This window comes from Eublepharis macularius, chromosome 17, assembly GCF_028583425.1.
Source record: "Eublepharis macularius isolate TG4126 chromosome 17, MPM_Emac_v1.0, whole genome shotgun sequence".
Classification (NCBI taxonomy): domain Eukaryota; kingdom Metazoa; phylum Chordata; class Lepidosauria; order Squamata; family Eublepharidae; genus Eublepharis; species Eublepharis macularius.
In genome coordinates, this window is record NC_072806.1 from 14,838,986 (window position 1) to 14,846,115 (window position 7,130).

A 7,130-nucleotide genomic window follows, 5' to 3' on the forward strand; every position below is an offset into this window, starting at 1 on the left:
GCACAGGAGTGGAGCACTCCCATGGCTGGCATGGGGACATCACTTCAGGAAGTGATGTCATGCCCCGCCAGGAGCGTGCCCAGTACGCACTTTCCTGGATTGCTGCTGGTGGTGAGTGATTGCTGGGGGGCAGGTGGTGCCACCTCCTGCCAATTGACCGTGATCGGCGAGCAATGGTGCAAGATGCCATCAGCAGGCAACTGGAAAGTCTACTCAGCAGGGATGTGATGCTATAGACTCCACCCTCTGAAACCACTCTTTCTGCCAGGAGGACTGTATAGAGGTGTGGAGCTCAGTTGTAATTCCAAGAGAACTCCAGGTCCCATCTGGAGATTGGCAACCCTACTAATCACTTCACCCCTTTGAGGACCATTTGGCGGGTGACCACCCAGGTTGATTACCCAAAGGTCAGCCACTGAATTTGTAGCAGATTTTTTTAAAGACAACAAATAAAGTTCCCTCTCGTTATCCTAATTTATCTTGTTATCCTAATTTATCTATTAACCACTATAAAGTGGTGATTTTGGTTACAGTTCATTGGATTTGTTGCAAAGTTATTTTCCTCTTGTTGGTTGGACTCGCAGTTGCTTCTTGAGACAACCCAGGAAAAGGACTCCCCTCAGATATATAAATACATGAACATGTAAAGCTGCCTTATCTTGAGTCAGATCATTGGTCTGTCAAGGTTACTATTGTCTACTGTGACTGACTGCACTTCAGGGTCTCAGAGAGAGGTCACCTATTACCAACTTCTTTAAATTTGAGATGCCAGAGACTGAACATGGGATGTTCTACATGTGATGCAGATGTTTTACCACTTAACCCAAAAAAATGCATGTGAAGCTGCCTTTTACTGAATTATAGGGTTGTGCACTGAAAAAACTTTTGTTTCAGTTTCAAATCTGGGTTTCCAAATAAGCTATGTACTATTACTGTTTTTTTCTGGGCAAGGCATTGCTGTTTTGGATGTAACCTATTTTTTCTGTTATCATGAGTTTTGGCCCGGTTCTTTGCAATGAGGGCTTCCGGGCTCTTTCGGGCAGCTGCTTTTGCAGTTCACAGCACCAAAATTGCACAGAACACACTCCTCCCTCTAAACCATTGACCCACAGAGTTTGAGAGCACACACAAAAATGGAGTTTGGTGTTTACAGAACCCAAAGAGTGCTTGAGGTAGGTGAGTGTTGGTGGCACATGCGCTCACTGTTGTTTGCAAGGTGAGGTTGGGGAAAGGAGACTCTAGGGCAGTTGTTTTCACTATTAACCAAAAAACCGCATCAACTATTAGTCCCCCCTCCCTCGAAACCATTGATCCATTGACTTCTTCCTCAGTTACACTACACACAAACAGAACAAATAAACCATGAAGAAGGCAGGTGTTGGCAGGTGAACACTATGAGGGGAAACTGGTTGGCAAAGCAATTGTGAGGGGGCAGTGGCATTAAAATTCTCCTTCATGTTCATTTTTGTTCTTTTTTAAAGTGATATTAGCAGGGATGGCACCAGGGTTTCTGGTGCCCGTGGCTGCTCCTACATGCGCGAGCACTGACCGTGCACCCCGCCCCCATAGTGTGTGATGACATCACTGCGTGATGATGTCATCATGCAGCAAGCGCCCCATTGGCCGGTAGGTGGCTAGGACGGTGTGTGGAGGTTGCCTGCGCTCCCAGTTGGGCGTGGCGGGTGGCTGGGGAGGTTCTGCATGCTGCTCCGGACACCTGCTGTGCCTGGCCCACAGCTGCTGTGCTCAGCCGCGGGTGTGTGTTGGCAGTGGTGGGGGCAGTGGCGCGGGGCTGGCAAGCCAGCTCTGCGGTTTGCGCCCCCACCCCCAGCACCCTCTTCGGTGCCCCCTCCAGTGCCCCATCGCTCAAGGCGGGGGCTGGACATGCCTCAATGGGCACGCTGGCCCTGGATGTTAGTACCAATAAATTATTGCCTTTGCATCCTTCTGTTGCTGCCATGTTTCCTTGTGCTTTGCCGTTTTGTTCCCATGACTGGGGGCAAATCTTTCCTTTGGATGCTCAGTGTTCTGCTGTAAAATGGAGTGTTTGTACAGGCAAGCAGGTAGCATGAACATTGAACCTCCCTTCTCCTGCCGAAACAGACCTATGTTTTTTCATAAGTTTTCCTTTTGCTGTGGGCAAATGGGATTGTTTTTGAAAGGGCAGAGTAGGCGAATGGCTTGCGGGGAGCTTGACTTAAGCTTGATGTGGAGAATTTGACTTTAAATAACATTTTGGCACATACTGGAAGGGGAGGGGGGAAAGAAGCAATCCTAAATGGGTCTACTCAGATGTAGGTCCCATATTACTCAATAATGCTTACTCCCAGGGAAGCATCTTTAGAATTGCAGCCTATGATTGAAATCTTCCAGAGTTTTTATCAAGTTCGATTGATTGAACAGATTGCTTGCAGACACACACCCTGTGGCACTTTTCTGGACAGCGAAGGATCTTCTAAGTGCCCTAATGGGGTGGGAGTGGCAAACCAGCGCCCAGGGAGCACTACAAAAAATCCCAAGATGTGTATTTCCCCTTCCCTCCAACAGAGTTAAATGAGAATGTTTCCAAACTGGCAGGTGGGGAGGAGCCTTCCCTTTCGAGGATACAATTGGGAGGGAGACAATGCCGTTGACCTGTTAGTGAGGAAAAAAAAGAAAGATGCATTCATGTGCATTGTGCAGTCCCTGTTCCTGCAAATGGAGTTAATCATAGCAAAGAGTCCAGTAGCACCTTTAAGACTAACCAACTTTATTGTAGCATAAGCTTTCGAGAACCACAGCTCTTTTTGTCATTCATCATCTGTTTTGCAACTACAGACTAATATGGCTAACTCCTCTTAATTAATCATGTAAGAGCTCCCCTTGGGATCCAATTGTTTAAGGAAAGCAAGATACTGCTGTCGTGATGCCTGCCAGTGTGCTGCCCCCCACCGCTGTATGGTAAGAACCAAAATGAAACACACAAACTTTTTGGTGGGAGGGAGCCATTATAACTTGGTTTCCCAGATTTGGCTCAACATCCCAGAAGCTGCTTTAATGAAATGAAACAGCAAATTCAGGTGTATTTCTGGCTTGTTTGTTTTGTTATGCACATGGATCTTATCTAGGTCAGTTTTGTCTTACTTTGATAGGCAAAGGTTTTCCTGGGTCTCGGAAGTTTTCCACATCGTCTACTACTGGATTCTTTAAATGGGAGATGCCAGGATTGAACCTGCAACCTTCTGCATGCAAAGCAAATGCTCTACCGTTGAGCCACATTCCCAGGATCCTGGGCAACAATACTGTGTTGCAGATGCTCTCTGAAACCCTTCACTTTGCAAATGGTCCTTTGGAGGCGAATTTCAATCATCGGTCTTTATACCTCTTCACGCTAATAACCCTTCTTATTCAATGTCTAACCCTTTTAAGCCTGTGCATAACAAAGATGATTTGTCCTAGTGAGTGATAAAATATATTTATGGATTGTCACATATTCCATAATTGAAATGACATTAGAGAGGGATTTTTTCTCTCCATTTTATTTTTTTAAAAAATCTAACAGTTCCAGGCCTTCTAATAGTGTTTTAAACTGTAACTTAGCTTTTTAAAACTTTATTGCCCCTTAATTCAATGGCTCCTTCATTTGAATTTTGCTGACAGGCTGCAAAGTAGCTTCCCTTCCTGCCTAGATAGCCTGGACTTTTACAATTTATCGTTCCTTTCAGCTTTAATCAGAACATTTCCTAAACTCGGCATTAATAATACAACATTTTTTTCCAATAACAACTAAGATAAATTGGGGTTATTTATACCCCTTGCACCTGCAATGTTTCCAAGGTATGTGCAATAAGCCATTTGAGAGTCTTGCTTAGGATCAAGATTCAATCGGGTAAAAGGTACATCATAAAGTAGTTTCTTTTCCTGCTGCTCAGGAAAGCTTGGAGTCAGAGGTGTGGGATTACTGCATGAGCATGTTTTAGAAGAAAGAATAAAGTTTCTGGTCCTCATTGGTTGCACTTGGACAGCAGTGTTTGTTTGTTTACTATATGAATGGTTCACCTTTCTCATTGACATGCAAGACAGATTACACAGAGTAAGGCCTTTTCCACATGCCATTAAAGGGATGGCCCACTCACTGAACACTGGCAGCTTTCCCCCAGGAATCCAGATGTTTTCATTTGCAAAATGGTTGCAGGCCGTTTGGCTTCTGTTTTTTCAGGAATGCACTTTCCGCGGTCATAAAAAAGGCACTGAAAAAATGGAAGCCAAACAGCCTGCAACCTTTTTGCAGAGGCTAGATGGCCATCTGGCAGCAATGCTGTTTCTATGAACCTAGGCAGATCATGAGAGGGAGGGCAGCAAGGGTTACATCAGTGCTTAGTTCTAGTGGCCCCTTCTTACATGCCCAGGGTAAGGCTGATCATCACCTTGGGATCAGGTAGCAATTTTGCCCAGGCCAGTTTGGCTAGGGTGTTTTGCCATCTTCTGGGCATGGAGCAGGTGACACTGGGGCTGTGGGGAGGGGAGATAGTTGTGAATTTTCTGCATTGTGCAGGGGGTTGGACTAGATGAGCCTAGAGGTCCCTTTCAACCCTATGATTCTATGACTCTATGAAATGGATACGTTGCCAGCGTTCTGTGAGTGGAATGTCCCTTTAAGGGTGTGTGGAAACTACCTAAGTCAATGCAATCAGTTGGATGATGTATCTAATAAGTAATGTAATAAGACTAGGATTACGGAAACCTCTTCAGGCAAGCCATTCCACAAGGTGGGGGCCACAACAGAGAATACAAGTGTACAAACAGTTGTTGATCTTTCACATTTGTATGGGTGGCACCCCCAGAAGGCCTTGTCTAGATGAGTGAAGCTGTTGTATTGGCTGTGTAGGAGGAGATGTAATAATGATGATATGAGGGACCCAGGCCAAGAAGGATGTGATAGCCAGTACCTTGAACTGGACCTGATGATGGGTACCCAGTGGAACAAGAAACGCATTTTTCCTTTTGTCCTCATCATCCAAAGGCTATTCTCGTCCCTGTATTTACTGAGTTAATTCTCCTGCACTCCATTCTGCCATGGCCTGAATACTTCATGCAACGGAGAGTCGTCGTCTCTCAAATAATAACTAATATTGATTTGCTGGAGAGGAGGGGGGGACAGAAAGAAAGCTGGAGCCACTGCTTTCCATCTTTCCAGCGCTGATCTGTCAAGCGGGAGGACAAAAAGCCCCAGGGAAAAGGCAAATCAGCAGGAGCTTCAGAGAACAAAAACATTTGAGCAGCTTAGAGCTGGCACCCTGCAACATTTCATCGGGGCTTTAATTAGGGGAAGAATGAAAATACCCAAACTTTGTTTTCTCCTGGGCTCTATGAAAAGGGAAGGCATAAAGGCAGGAAGGACTGGGAAACATCCTCTCGCAATATTGCTCTGTTTCTGATGAGCTTTGTAGCCTTTTAATTTGGGCAAAAGAAGAGCCTGGCATTGTTAGCAAGAGCTGGTATGTCAGCAGACGTCATTTCCTAATGACCTGCCAAAGCACTTGTGGGGTAAGCCGTGCGGTTTGCTCCGACCAGTTCAGAGACACACACAGGGCGCACACAGGAGACCGGATTGCTCCTGGAAAGTGTCTAGCAAGAGTGAATGATATGCCAGAAGATGCCCAATTACTTTTGGTAGAAAGGAGGGTGATTAGACGGCGAGCGAGTTTGCAGGAGAACTGCCGGAATCGCTGTCTTCAAGGTGACGAAAGACGTCTTTCTAAAAAGCAAGGTGTACGGAATAAAAGAACTAATTTCAGAAGTGTGAAAGAGGTCAAATTAGAAGCCTGTGTTAGGGTCAAACTATGTTGAAGATCCAGGATTGTGATAGTGTGCGTGTGTGTGTATGTGTAGTGTTGTCAAACTGCAGCTCACTTATGGTGACCCTGTCTTAATTTAGGGGCAGGAAAGGGTAGAGGCAAAATGGATTGGGACCACAGTGTTGGCAAAATGAAGGTTCACCTTTCTCCCCTGCTCAGTGATCCTGATTGAATATCTCTCCCTGACAGTTCCTACAAAATGACCCATTCTCACATTATGGAGAACCCAGGTTGGGTCTCAGATCTCTGCCCTGCATCAAAGGCGATGATCCAGTGTGAGTTGTGGGTTCTCCTGCAACAGATTGGGGTTGTGCTATTTGTCCTGCTGGGGAAACCCACATGTATCTCAGGGAACATATGAGTTTTCACAGTGGCCCCCAAATACCCCCCCTGAACTGTTTTCAGGTTGAGAAAATGATGCAGGGTCCAAAGCTGAAGCCCCTTCTTTACCGATGCACCAGAAGGCAAGAAAGGGCAGCAGCGGGCACCTGTGTTTTCATTTCCTACACTGGGGTTTTATTGTGGTTGTCATGCTGCCCACTACAGCAGGAAGTCTCCCACAGATTAACTCAAAATAAAACAAAATAGAACATCAAATACAAAATGCCAGCATCCTTCATGCTGCCACATCACTTTCACATACATTCCAGAAATGGCAGAGGGTACAGTTGTAGGAATTGCTGGAAACTTTTTGGTAAAGCCATAGAGTTTACCACAGAATTTAGGGTGATTCCTAGAGCTACCCATTATCACTTCCTGATTGTACCCAGAAGTGATGTAGGGACATCAGCATCACAGCCAACATCAGCCCCCAATGTCCCTGCCCCCCATCCCTCCCTCTGGTTGCCAGGCTCAGCCTGGTAACCCTAGGCTTAATCCTGTGTCAGTATCTAGATGTTTTCTCCAATGAGGCAACCAGCAGTTCCCCTGGAGTTGAGACTGGAATAATTGTACAGTGGGCTTAAACCCCACCCTTTCTTGGGCCCACCACTTGAGTGACTAACTTCCAGAATTTAATTAACAGAACTCCCAGAATTCCCTGCAGCTGTTTCTTCTGAGTTTCGACATTGTTGTGCTGTGACACTGTGAAACTAATCTATCCACATATGTGTTAATCTCCTTATTTAGCAGGGCCAGTCTTGATTTTCTTCAGCCCATTCCTGTTAAATCATCAATCTGTTTTGTTGTCTGGGGTGGCTCTTATGAATATTGCTAGAACTGCAGGATTCAGGTCCAATACCACCTTAAAGACCAACTAGATTTCTAGAAACCTATTTGGTCATTAAAGTGCTA